The sequence below is a fragment of the Crocuta crocuta genome, unplaced genomic scaffold (assembly GCF_008692635.1).
Source record: "Crocuta crocuta isolate KB4526 unplaced genomic scaffold, BGI_CrCroc_1.0 scaffold170, whole genome shotgun sequence".
Lineage (NCBI taxonomy): Eukaryota > Metazoa > Chordata > Mammalia > Carnivora > Hyaenidae > Crocuta > Crocuta crocuta.
The window spans coordinates 2,062,243-2,076,867 of NW_027527853.1; the positions used below are offsets into that span (position 1 = coordinate 2,062,243).

The following is a 14,625-nucleotide window of genomic DNA, read 5'->3' on the forward strand; positions in this document are numbered from 1 at the left end:
GCTCTGCAATTGAGAGATATTATTCAAGAACTGGACATTATTCGGGGGGAACCGTGGAGGATACAAGAAGGCTCTAAAGGCCAGAAAGGGACAACAGTCATGGCCAATATCAATGAACAAAAACTTCCCCTGGTCATTAGAGACTGGTCAGCTAGACTCCGCTTTGGGGAATCTACCTCTGGATTTTGTATAATGAAGTTCTCCCGGTTCCTACTCTCGCTTCTCCAGCATTCTGAGTCTTCATCTTTGCTCCAAATCCTGGTGCCACCGATAAATGAAAGAGACTGAAGAAGAACATAATAGTAAAAGAAGATAAGTAATATCTTGACATTTTCCAGACGTTAGTCTTTGTATCTGTAAGTGACGGTGTGTATGACCCACATGATTGACTCATAAACCTCACTGTGGCCCTTGGAGAAATACTAGTGGGAAATGCTGGGTAGAACAAGCTGGAAAATAGGAGCGGGAAGAGAAGAGAATGTCTGAGCAGCTTACCTCCACCAGATGGCTCCCTCACCCACTCTTCCATAAACCTTGGGGTTTCACAGCTGCCTTTAAACTTGGGACTTTCAGTCTGTGGTCTCTCCTGCCACCATTTACACCACATACCAGATTTTGTCATGCTTCGAGCCGTATTCGTTATTTCATTCCATGTAACAAATTATTTCAAAACTTACTGGTTTAAACAATAATAAATATATATTTTCTCACACTGGTTTTTGGCTTTGGGGTGATTTTGGTCAGGAAATGGCGAGCGGCTTCGTGGGCGGTTTTGGCTCCAGCTTTCACGAGATGACAGTCAGATGTTGGACAGGGCTGCCATCATCTGAAGGCTTGATGAGGCTGGAGGACTGGCTTCCACAGTGATTCCCTCGCACAGCTGACAAGTTGATGCTGGCATTCTTATGCTGATAGGCTGGGAAGAGGTTTCAGTTCCTCACCCCCTGGAATTCTCCAGAAGGCCTCTTGAGGGTCCCCTTGGCATGGTGGCTGACTTCCTCCAGAGCAAGAGACCCAAGAGGAAGCCACAAGACCTATGATCTATCCTCAAAGTCACACACCATCATTTTCACAATATCCTACTGGTTTTACAGATCAGAACTACTCAATGTCCCCATGTATCATGGGAGGTTTATACAAGAGCATGACTACAGGGAGCCATCCTGGAGGCCATCTTGGAGGCTAGCTGCGGCTATATACTGCTCTGTGAGCTTAGAATTCCCTTCTTCCTCCGCCTGACCTCCTCCCGCACACCTTTCAACATCCAGCTTAAATGTCAAGTCCTTTGTGAAGCTTTCCCTGAATAAGTTCTCATTTCCTCCTCTGTGTTTACACAGAACTCTGATCCATCCCCATTAAGTACCTATCACTTTGCATTTCAACCTAGCTCTAGAATCCCCCCTTTGTTTGGGAGAGCAGGGAAAGTGAAACTTAAAATCCTGGCAGCCCAGTTTCTGCCAAGTATAGAGCTTTGGCATAGTAAGTATTAAATGAATGCTTTTTTTTAATAAATAAATAAAACAGAGAAAAATAACAAGTGTTGGTGAGGATGTGGAGAAACTGGACCCTTTGTGCACGATTATTGGAAATGTAAATAGTGCAGCCCCTATGGGAAACATGTCATATCCTCAAAAAATTAAATGATCCATCAATGCCACTTCTGAGTATATACCCAGGAGAACTGAAAGTAGGATCTCAAAGAGATATTTATGCATCCATGTTTATAGCAGCATTATTCATAATAACCAAAAACGTAGAAGTAACCCAAGTGTACATTAATGAATGCATGATAAACAAAATATGGTGTATATATACAATAAATGATAATTCTGCCTTTAAAAAGTAGGAAAATTCTAACACATGCTACAACATGAATGAACCTTGAAGTCATGACTGCTAAGTGAAATAAGCCAGCCACAAAACAAGTTTGAACAATTCCACTTATACAAGCTCCCTAGAGACAGAAAGTAGAATACAGATGCCAGGGGCTGGAGGGAGGGGAGGCTGGGGTGTTATTGTTTAATGGAAATCGATTGTCAATTTTGCAAGATGAGAAGTGTTTGGAGACGATTGCACACCAATAAACATACTTGAATACCACTGAACTGTACACTTAAACTATGGTTAAGATGGTACATTTTATGTTCTGTGTATCTTGCTACAATTAAAAAAATTTTTTTTTAATTTTTTTTTAATGTTTTATTTATTTCTAGGAGAGTGAGAGAGACAGTGTGAACAGGGGAGGGTCAGAGAGAGAGGGAGTGACAGACTCTGAAACAGGCTCCAGGCTCTGAGCTGGCAGTCAGCACAGAGCCCGACGCAGGGCTCGAACCCACGAACCGCGAGATCATGACCCGAGCGAAAGTCGGACGCTTAACCGACTAAGCCACCCGGGCGCCCCTACAATTAAAAATTTTTAATATTTATTTATTTATTCTGAGAGAGACAGAGAGACCATGAGCAGGGTAAGGACAGAGAGAGAAGGAGACAGAGAATCCCAAGTAGGCCACACACGATCAGTGTGGAGCCTGACATGAGGCTCGATCCCATGACCGTGAGATCATGACCTGAGCCAAAATCAAAAGTCAGATGCTTGGGGCGCCTGGGTGGCTCTGTCGGTTGAATGTCCGACTTAGGCTCAGGTCATGATCTCACAGCTCGTGGGTTCGAGCCCCGCATCGGGCTCTGTGCTGACAGCTCAGAGCCTGGAGCCTGCTTCCGATTCTGTGTCTCCTTCTCTCTCTGACCCTCCCCTGCTCACGCTGTCTCTATCTCTCTCTCAGAAATAAATAAAAACATTAAAAAAAAAAAAGTCAGATGTTTAACCGACTGAGCCACTCAGGTGCCCCACAATTAAAAATCTTTAAATGAAAGATTGATGTTTAAACAAAGTGGGATATATCCATTCAATGAAATATGAAATCAGCTGCAAAAAGAAATGAAGTACTCATACTTGCTACAACATGGATGAGCTTTGAAAACAGTATGCTGTGTGAAAGAAACTAGCACAAGAGGCCATGTGTTGTGTGAATCTATTTACATGAAATGTTCACAAAGGACACATCTATACAGACAGAAAGTAGATGAGTAGTTGGCAGGCACTGGGGGCGGGAGGGAGGGGCAGGAGTTGGCAGTGACTTCTACCAGGTACAGGGTTTCTTTCTGGAATGGTGGAAATGTTCTGGAATTGGATAGTGGTGATGGTTAGTAAAGCCCTTGAATTGTACACTTTAAAAATGAGACTTTTTATATTACATTGTGTGAAATTTTGTGTTACATTGTGTGAAATTTTGTGTTATATGAATTATGTTTCAATTAAAAAGTGAGTGAATAAATAAAATGTTTGACTGCTATGTATTTTAGGTTGTCTTTAATATTTGCATTTTCTCTAGTATTTACACTTAATATTTGAGAATAGTTTTTGATTAATAGCTCACCGCCATTGCTCCAAAAAGAGTTCAATAAATACATCTTTATGTTCTTGTACCTGGGAAAGAAGTACTCATGAGTAATGAGTTTTCCAGCTGTGAGACAGTGAGTTGTCAGACAAACACAGCAAGGAAATGAATGTCTGCAGTTACATTCTTACTCAATAGCTCTTGGCAGCCATGAAAACAGCCATTCATCAAACACAGGCACAAAAAAAGCTTCACAGAGCAAAGCAGTGAAAACCTCAGCGATAAAACTTTGTGGTCTCCTGTGAAGGAGACAGTTAACTGTCCACTAAAAAGTCTCATTCCCCGCTTCATGGTATAGAGTTGCAGCTGGGCAACAGATGTCCAGCCAGGAACTACATTTCCCAGCCCCCTTGCATATAGATTAGGTCATGTGACTCACCAAAGGAAGTGAATGGAAGCAAGGAGTGTCACTTCTAGACCAAGGCATTTAAAAGTCAGAAACCTACTCCTTCCTCTCTTCTCCCAAATGCCAGCTCGACGCAGAGAGAACGGCCAGGCCACAAAGTGGAAGGAGCCTGAGTCCCTCAATCATCACAGTGGAAAGGCTCCCACTGACCTGGGATATCCACAATGGACAGTTAGGTGAGGAATAGATTTGTACATGAGTAACAAAGAGATTTTTATTAAATAAGCTACTGAATTGTTGGCAGATATTTGTTACAGCAGTTAAACATCAATATTCATTTATTCCACTGTATAAATGTACTTTTCATGGGAATATAGAAATACATAGCCTGGAATTCTTTCCTCAAAAAGTTCTAATTCTAGAGTCACCTGGCTGGCTAAACTAAAAGAGTACATGATTCTTGATCTCAGGGTTGTGAGTTTGAGCCCCATATCAGGCATAGACATTACTTTAAAAAAAAAAAAAGTTCTTCTAATTTGGAGAATTAGATGGGAGACTGCTTGAATAAATATGCTACCAATGGACTGCAGTAAGTAACCCACCAAAAATCCTGAATAGACCATTAACCATTACAGAAATTGCAAGAATTAACTGGGGTGCCTGGGTGGCTCAGTTGGTTCAGCATCCAACTTAGGCTCAGGTCATGATCTCACGGTTTGTGGGTTCGAGCCTCACGTGGGGCCCTGTGCTGACAGTGCAGAGCCTAGATCCTGCTTCAGATTCTGTCTCCCTCTCTCTCTGCCCCTCCACTGCTTTTCTCTCTCTCTCTCTCAAAAATAAATAAACATTAAAAAATTTTTTTAAAAGAAAGAATTAACAAATAAACTTCCTCAATGGCATCAGGCCCAGATTCTTTTGTAGACAATTTTTATCAATCCCAGCAATAAAACGATATAAACTATTCCCAACAGAACAAGATGGAAACTTCCCAATTTATTCTGTGAGTCCAGAATTACCATCGCTGATATAAGTGCCAGACAATAGTGCGCACACACAACCCCTATCACCTGAACTATAACCAACTTAAAAATAATAAAAGTACACGTACCACGTGACTGAACTCTTCCACCTCTAGCTCTTTATGCAAGAGAAATGAAGGCATATGTAGCTTTGTTTGCAATAACCAAAATCTGAAGCAACACAAATGTCCATCAACAGGTGGATGGATAAACAAATTATACTATATTCTTACAATGGAATACTACTCAACAATAGGAATGAATGAACTATTATTACCATAGTACCATGAATGAATCTCAAAATTATAGTGTAAAAGAAGCCAAACACCTCCCCTTCAGCCCAGAAAAAAAAAAAAAGCACATATCATATATATACATTATGGGTTTTTTAAAATTTTTTTAATGTTTTTATTTATTTCTAGGAGAGCGAGAGAGAGAGACAGCATGAGCAGGGGAGGGTCAGAGAGAGAGGGAGTCACAGAATCTGAAACAGGCTCCAGGCTCTGAGCTGGCAGTCAGCACAGAGCCCGACGCGGGGCTCGAACCCACGAACCGCGAGATCATGACCTAAGCGAAAGTCAGAGCTTAACTGACTAAGCCACCCAGGCGCCCCTACATTATGTTTATATAAACTAATCTATAGTCACAGAAAGCAGATCAATGTTTGCTAGGGGGTAGGGGAGATGGGAAGGAATTACAAAAGAGCACAAGAGAGCTTTTGGGCATTATGGATATGTTTACTGTCGGGGTGCCTGGCTGGCTCAGTAGGTGGAGCGTGCACCCCTTGGTCTCAGGGTCATGAGTTTTCGCCCCACATTAGGTGTAGAGATGCTTTAATAAAAAAAAAAAAAAAAAACAAGTGGATATATTTACCGTTGTAATTGTGGTGATGATTTCATGAGTGCATACCTATGTCACAACTTATCAAAGTACACATTTAAACTACGTGCAGTTTAATGTGCCTCAAGTAGATCCTAATCAATTTGTTTAAGAATTACCTAGGGGGCGCCTGGGTGGCTTAGTCGGTTAAGCGTCCGACTTTCGCTTAGGTCATGATCTCGCGATTCGTGGGTTCGAGCCTCGCGTCGGGCTCTGTGCTGACTGCCANAAGTGGGGCTCACAAGAAGAGGGGCTCAAGCTCACTCAATGTGGGGCTCAAACTCATCAACCATGAGATCATGATCTGAACTGAAGTCAGATGTCTAACTGAGCCACCCAGGCGGCCCTACAAAATGCAGTTATTATCTGAACTGTTTATCTGTTCATATAAGGCTGGAATGAAATAATGATGTAATAATATTTTGCAAACTGTGAATACAGGGACATTGCATAATCTTTATTACTACTAATGCCATTATCAGCAATAGTATTATCATCACTATCATGTTCACTACAAAAAGACTCCATCACCTAGGTCTCCTGACACCTTATTTTTAAGTAATCTCTACACCCAAGGTGGAGCTTGAACTTACAACCCCAAAATCAAGAGCCACATGCTCTACCAACTGAGCCAACACCCCAGGAGTTCATTATTTTAACTTAAAAGTTAAAACAAACCCTGCAAGTTCCTAGGGGTGGCTGGGAGGAGAAGGTGACAAATCAACAAATACAACAGAGTTTACAGTTTACCAGGGAAGTGAGGAAAGACATGTTGTGAAACACCCAGATACGAAATAACGAGGGAAGCCAACCACTTAGAAACACCCCCTGCCCCACACCCCCAATGCCTGGACAGGTTGATTTGACAGCAGTCATGGAAGAGTCTGCAAACACATAATGAAGGGAGACTGTGAACATGTCACTGCTGACACTGAGAATCCATGGTCAGCTCATCTCTCTCTAGATGGACTAGAACCTAAAGAAACAAGAAAAGAACAGAGAGTCCTCCTTCCAGGCTGAAAGGAGGCAGAAGAGGATGCTGTTTGGAGCACAAAGTAGGCTCCCGGGACTGCCAAGGCAATAAAAAGGAAAGCAGAGAAGGACCTTGGATCCTGGAGAAAGAAGAGGGGCCCAACCTTCACACTCATAACTAATTTTTTAACACATCTGTGCTATCTTTCTGTTAGACCTCCCTTTCCAAAGGAGAATCACAGAGAACAAAGCCCACAAAACACAAAAGGAGTTGGTTATTCAGGTTTATTTTAGTCCGGCTAGATGGCCCCTCCCCAAGCACCCGAAAAGTCCTCGGAAGAGAGCCCCACCGAGCCATAGCTCAGGGTTTATATAGGGAGAGGGGCGAAGCTGGTGTACAGAAGCGAGAATTTTGTGGTTAGAGGTGGGGGTTGCTTAACAGTTGCTTGAAGAACATATTTGACAGTTCTAATCACAAAGTTCATTAAAGATTTACATCTCAGGGGCTTGCTGGAGCCAGGAGGAGCTAGGTTGCTCAACCCCTTACCTTTTACCCAAATAGAGTTTGACATCAAACATTGGTTGGTATTTCCTCATTTGCAAGCCCCTTACCTTTTGGCCCAAGGGAGTTTTTACATGTCAAGAAAGTTCAAATCTGAACGCAAGAAACAACAGTCTAGGGATCAATCTGTGGCTGGCGAGATTGTCATTTCTCAGGTAGGGAGAGAGCCAGGGGGGAGTTGGGGAGAAAGGAAGTAACATTTGTGAGCACTCACATGCTTACAAGCATTATATCTGAAGACCCACCCCTCCCCACAGGTCACATCACACAGCTGAGAGCTGACCTGCAGTGACCGGTCACCAGGCACTCTGATCTGGGTGCGTCATCTCAGTGAGCCCTTCCAACAGACCAGTGAGGTGGCCACCAGTAAGTGATGAAACTGAGATGAAGAGTTTTGGTAAATGACCTAAAAGCAAACAACTACTAAGAGATTGGCCTCACTTCCAACATTACAGGCTGAGCTCACCTAAAAATCAGAGCCAGTCCTATTAACTGCCCAGGGGAACACAAAAGGAGACAGCACAGTACAGAACAAGATTTGGAAAGGCAGAGGTTTCTGCATCTACGTTTGGGATCAGGTCAGGTGGCCATACCTACCGCATGAGGTCTCAAGGGGAAGGAGGGCCAAGTGCAGGGGCAGCCTTAGTCCTTCTTACATCAGGCAGACAGACAGACTGTCTCCAGGAATCGGGAGAGTGGCTTCCGCAGAGGGAGCTGATTCAACCTAACTTCACTGTAAACTGAGAAGAGAGTAACTGACATAATTCAGATTTGGAATGATGTAACTTTCTTTACAGTCTCTCCTTCCTGCCTTAGCTCAAAATAGAACTGTACAAACTCCAGCAGCTCTAGATAGGGTCTGTGGATGGCAGGGAGAAACAGTTTTTCTGCTGGGAAATCCTCTGAAACAGCATGGCATGGTAGCGCAGACTTGAGTTTGAATCTTGTTACTGCCACAGAAGTCTACTGACCTGGAAATCAGCTTACCCTTCCAAGCCTCTCTCCACGTCCAGCAAATGGGGTTATTTAGTACCTCTTGGGCTTGTGAGGTTGAAAAGAGTTGTTATGGAAGGTATCCTCCTTGCTCTTGGCTCATTGCAGCCACTTCGGAAAGTTCGTTCCCTTCCTCCCCTCTTGCCAACCTTGACTCAGAAGCGCCTGGGTGGCTCAGTTGTTAAGGGACCAACTCTTGATTTCAACTCTTGATCTCACAGTACATGAGTTCGAGTCCCAAACTGGGCTCTGTTCGGGATTCTCTCTTTCACTCTCTCTTCCCCCTCCCCATTTGAGCTCTCTCCAATCTCTCCAAATAAATTAATTAATAAACTTAAAAAAAAAGAAGATGCAGCGCTTTACAAGTGGGGCATCAGAGCGCCCCCATCAGGACTCCTGGAGACGACAGCAAGGAGACCCCGCATTCCACCTGTGGAAGCTGGCCCTAACCTCAGCGCCGAGGAAGGAAGGTCACAGCCCTGGTGCCCTGGTGCCCACAGCATCCCAAATAGCCATCCAGTTTGAAAGGGATGGAGTCGTGGAACGGGGTCTACAAAATGGCTTTCGGATCAGGAACCTGACTGGGATTTCGTGGGGCGGGGGGTGGGGGTGGGTCCACACCCTCCTGCTGGCTGTGCCAGGTGCCCTCCTCTGGGTTCTGGCCACCTCCCCAACATACCTCCCCTTTGCCTTACAGGGCCCTGAGAGCCTCAGGCCCTCCTCACTTCTTTTCAGCTGCCCCCACCAACCCTGGTGCCTGGCGTTCTCTCCCCCAAGACGGGCTATGAGGTGGAACACAGCCACCCAGGTGCTCCCTCCGCCCCCTGCTACCCTTGGCAGTGTTGAGGTACAGAGAGCACAGACCTGGAGAGTCCCATACCCTCCTGAGCCTCCATTCACTCATCTGTAAAAGAGGACCCACCCCCCTATAAAGGTTTTACTAAGATCTCTACAGGGAGCAGCCAACGGAGGGACAAAGTTAACCGATGTGGGAAAGTTATAAAGGTTCCAGAAAGTACAAAAAATTCTTGCAGTCCCTGACTATTTACATGGACGTTTAGAAAGGGTTAGAATTATATTAACATTAGTTTTAAAGAGCAAGTTGTAGAAGAGTCAAATGTATGTGTGTATACACGTGTGCGCACACATATCCATGTAAGTCTGATTAGTTATAAAAATTAAATAAGGAGAATTAATAGTTAGCAATGGTTTATCTCTAGGGTTTGAGATTATGATGATTGAATGGCTTCTCTTTTTACTTTGTACCCTTCTGTACAGTTTAATTTTTTTAATGGACATATGTTGGTATTTTATTTTACAAGTAACTACTGTAACAAATAAAACAATAAAAACATAAATAAATAGTGTTAACCAAATCTTTCTCTCTCACATCCCTGCTCTTTCCTTTTATCCCTGAAAATGTAGGTTTATTAGCTTTCCTTTTCCACCACTGCCCACTCCACCCCTATCTTTAGAAAAACAGGAAAAGTAATAGACATCAATGAGCAAATCCCTCGGATTCCCCAGACTGAAGTGGGCTCAGTTATGTCCCTGAAGTGCAGTGTCTTATTTCAAAGTGTCCCCCCTGCCCCCCCAACCCCACCATTAAACAGGAAATGTCAGATTAGACCATTCCTGAACACCTGGTCTCCAAGAGTGAAAACCAAACTCCACCTAAACTCCAGGGATGCCAGAGGACAAGGACTTGCCAGCTGCCAAGGGCACTGAGAGAATACCTACCTCCCAGTCCCAGTCCTGCCCCTGGCCAGCTGTATGACATGGACAAGGCCCGTCTTCTCTCGGAGACTCTATTTCCTCTATTAACCGGGGGTGACAATGCCAACCATTAAGATTGTTGACTAGATCAAGTAAGGTCATGCAAGTATAAGCATATTTTCTTTTTCTTTTTTTTAAGTTTAGTTATTTTTGAAAGAGAGAGAGAGAGAGACAGGGCATGAGCAGGGGAGGGGCCAAGAGAGCAAGACACAGAATCTGAAGCAGGCTCCAAGCTCTGAGCTGTAGGCACAGAGCCTGATGCGGGGCTCAAACCCACCAGCTGCGAGATCATGACCTGAGCCAAAGTCGAATGCTCAGCTCAACTGACTCAGGCACCCCTGGAAGCATATTTCCAATTGCAAAGTTCTCCACAGAGCCACGACAGAGCAGGGGACTTAGGGACTTACTGACCTTTACATGAAGGGGGTCCACTTTCTATTTTGCGTGAAATTCATGAATAGACACAAAGGGAGGAAGGGAATAAGGGAGGGCCCTCAGCATTTTCCTCCATCCTGGAAATCCAAACCATGAAGAAGAGTGTGTGCGTGCGTGCGTGCATGCGTGCGTGTGTGTGTGTGTAGTGCTAAGGAGGGTGCTTTGGAGGAGAGTGGGTGTGAACACACCCAGCAGCAGATCCCTGCCTGGAGCTGTTCTAAGTGAGTTTGCAATCTGCCAGGAGAATACTATGTTCTGGCTGCAGACGTCAGGTTTAGGGCACAGGAAGGAGCAGCTGGCAAGAAAGCGCGCACTCCTCTCTCCTGCCCTTTCCAGAACATCTATTAATCAGGCCGTGGCTGGCACCCAGAGAAAACCAGGTAGGGCGTGTCCTGGAGGCAGCGCCAGAGCCTGAGCCCTGGGAGACCCCGCTCTGCCCCCACTCAGCTCTGTGACACCAGGCACGGTGCCACTCCACCCTGGGGTTCGTTTCCCTTTCTGCAAAACAATGGAGTCAGACAAGAACAGGGCCCTTTGGCTCCATAACCACAGTCATTCTGTGCCTGCCCGTCGGGCAGTGGGGCTTCCAAACACAGAGGGACCATTGAGAGCCGGGATAGGAGCCTGTGGAATTCCTACCAGCTTTCGTCAGGGGCAGACACAGGCGGTTTTCTTCCCTTCGGTTCCTGTGTCCTGCCCTAAGTGCGCCGAAAACCTGAGAACTCGTGTTTCTTTCCCTCCCAGAAGGAAATGGGAAGCTGGGGAGGTAGACGAGAGGACCATGTGGCATAATGAGAAGACGGAGGGAGGCCGGGAGGACCCAGTACACGGAGTCACTGCAGGGAGCCAGGAGAGAAGACACGCGCACCAAGATCAGATAAACCAAGTTTTATTCAGAAAAGCAAATTAGTCATCACAACTAAACTATTAAATGAGGCACACTGGTCCCCTCTCACTAACGGCCCTCACCCACACACTCCCACCCTCTCTATTGGCCTTTGTAGAACACTAGCAAATTCCTTTCCTGGGTCCACAAGTGGTCCTAGACTTTGGGACTGGTAGGAGCCCACGGTGGTCTCAGGCTGAACTGAGTCCTAGAGTCTCATGAGGGAGGCCAATGAGACTGCCCCCAGTATTCAAAACTTCTGGGCCAGGTCAGGTAGCCCTTCCTATGGTACAGGGTCTCGAGGGGGAGGAGGGGATGGGTGTGGGGCCGTTTTACAAGTCCTTCTCACATCTGCAGAGGCAGCTGGAGGCCAAGCAGGAAGGCACACTAGAAGAGCCAGTGGGCTCTGGAATGTTTCAGGCACATCTGGATGGCTAAGGTAGCATGAAGGCCAAGGAGATGTCTACTCCTGAGTAAGGTCACCTGGCCACAGACACAGCACCATGAGCTGGGGGGCTAAGAGGAGATCCTCAGGGGGCTGGTTCTGAGCTGAATACACAGCCTAAATGATGATCTGAAAAAAAAGAAAAAGGAAAAAGCTGGAGCTAAAACCCATTGTTGAGGGCACAGAGGGGCACGGCTCAGTGCCAGACGTCTGGGATCTCGTGCCCAAGTCGGCACAAGGACAATCAGGATTTCTCTTGTGTTAAGGTAAAACGAATCTTCACTCCTCTCCCATCTCCCAGTGGATAGTGTGGAAGGGTAGCTGCTGGGCAGAGGTGGGCGTCAGCTCTCCCCACTCCGCAGCCCTCTGCTGGCCCAGGCCAGAATGGTGTCCCCTGCCCTGGGAGAGGTCCGCGTGACCGCATGACCGGCTGTGGGGACCTCTGCGGCCTCAGCAACGTGGAAACCTGCAACAGAAGAACCAAAGTCACTGGGCCTCCCTGGCACCTCCAAGTACCCCGGCCAAGGTCAGCCCCGGGCTCCGGCTGGCACCGGTGGTGGGAGCTGACGGAGCCGGTGCCCCGCCTGCAGTGAGGCCGCAGAACACCAGCCTAAATGAGGCAGCGACGGGCTCAGAGCTCTAGGATTTCTCGAAGGACAGAAAGTAACAGTAACAACAAGAAAAATAACCACAATTTTAATGGGGACAGACTTTCCGTTCTGCAAGATGAAAACCCTTCTGAAGACGATGGTGGGTGACAGTTGCACAACAATGTGAATATACTTAGTGCCACCCAGCTGTACACTTAAAAATGGTTGAAAGGTCAATTTTATGCTATGTATATTTATATTTTACCCAATTTTTTAAAAAAGCAACCACATTAACGGTATCAAACATGCCTTGACTCCCTCCTGTATATGGTACAGCCCGGGCCTGAAGAGACCAAACTGCCAGAGTCCAGGTCCGAGCTCCCCAGTCACCGTCTGGGAGACTCTGGGCAAAGTACCTAACCTCTCTGTGCTTCTTCTTCCTCCTAGGCAAGATGAGGGTACCAGAACTCACCTCAGCAGGGTTGTCAAGGGAACGTGCTTCGAGCAGCGAGCAGAGGCAGGCACACAGCAGCCCTAGATAAATGCCGCGATGCCCCTCGCTCACATCCAGATCTTCACAGCTCCAACAACAAGCCTCACACCTCTCTACCAAAGCATTAAAGACACACTCACAAACGCACATTCCGGCCTTCCCTATTCTAGTTTCTAACCCAGACATGGCTGAACTTTTTAAAATGATCAGACCTTTGAAGGATTTAGCATTAAGGTTGAATTAGCACAACTCTTTGGACATTGTGGTCACCCCTCCAACTTGCTCTGAATAAAAACCCCTTAACTTTCAGAAAAGAGAGCTCTGTGTTTTTTATCGCCCCTCCAGGAAATCAGGAAGCACCTTACCTGACGGAGGCTGGGCCAGCTGTTCACCCCAGCTTGGCAGTTTTCTTCTCTTTGGTGAGTGTGTCCCCCCTCCTGCCAGTTGCTCACAGTCAATGCCAGCATCTCTTACAGGTAATGTTCCATTCCACTCGGAAACCACCTGGATAACTTTGGCTTCCTTTTGCAAACAATGTAGAGGAATGTTCAGATCTGCCAGTTCACAGGTCTCTCACGGGCCTCGCCGGGACAGCCATCTTCTCCCTCACTGGGTCAGGCCCTCCCTCTGCTAGAGCACCCCAGATCTTCAATCATACCGTAGCCAATGGGTTGTATCCCATAGGAATGAAATGACAGCCAGGCCAGCACAGGGATGCTTGGAAGCCTTAGGTGGCAAAAACTAATTGGTCCAGGTCCAGAGGCAGTTAACACCGTAAACTAAATTACTTGGGCTTCTTTTACAGCCGGACTTCTCAGAGCCTTTGACATGCTACTGAGCATCGTGAATCTCCAAGGGGAGGTAACACTTTCGACAAACCCATTTGGCATTGAAACCCCCTTTTAGAGGCTAGCTGCCGAGCCAGGGTTCCTGGGAACACTCACTGCTTTAATGTAAACAGTGCTGGACTGGGAGTCTGGAAACAGTGTTTTAATGGGAATTCGGAAACGGGGTTGCAATCTTATTCTGGCTTTCCCAAAAGAAGGGGTGAGGCTCACCCTGAGATTCCTTCCGGTCCTGTGAGATCTCTAATGCAAAAAGAAATTGGGAGGTGGTGGCGGCGGGGCAGAAGCCTGTGAGAGTAAGGCTGGTAAGGTGAGGTCTGGGAAAGTCGTGTGCATTTGGGCCTGGCCTCCAAGAACCTCGAGGACAAAGGCTGAGCAGGCTGAGGCGACAGAAGACTCCGAGGTGCAAAGGCGCAGCCCGCGGGCCTTTCCAATCCATCCTCACCCCTGCCGACAGGCCCCACCCCAACGTCACAGCACAGACCCAGCAGGATGCTCACACAATCCCAAGCTAAAACGAAAACTCTCCGCTCATCCCAGGACTTGTGGAGGCCTGTCCCCAGCTCCGCCCGCCGTGCAAGCCTGCCCTTCACAGCACTCGAGGCTGGAAGAAGGGCCGGAGAACGGGGACAGCGGGGCGGGAAGGAGGGGGCAGTGGCGCAGCCAGAAGGCCTGTTCCAATTGGGAGCCTCCCCCGGATCTACGCGGCGCCTGTACACGTCTCGCTCTCGACAGGGAAGGGGACGAGGAACCGCGAGGTTTCGCTTCGGGCGGCCAGCTCCTCGGACTTGGCCTTGCCCGGGTCCCTGGAAACGAACGGCGTGGGCGGCGCCGCGGGCCGGACTCCCGGCTGCTGCGCTGCCGTCGGGCGGGAACTGACGGCCAGGGCGCCGGGGCGCGGGCGGCGGTGGGGGGGCGGGGCAACG

The 14,625-nt window shown here is 47.1% G+C and overlaps 1 long non-coding RNA gene across 1 annotated transcript; it reads right to left on the reverse strand.

Annotated features, from left to right (window-relative positions):
• Positions 1-11,313: 11,313 nt before the first annotated feature.
• On the reverse strand, positions 11,314-14,619 carry LOC144243871 (uncharacterized). Its single transcript, XR_013338797.1, has 2 exons — positions 13,220-14,619; positions 11,314-12,237 (listed from the first exon to the last, which is right to left on the reverse strand). It is a non-coding gene; the product is annotated as an uncharacterized LOC144243871 (long non-coding RNA).
• Positions 14,620-14,625: the final 6 nt, after the last annotated feature.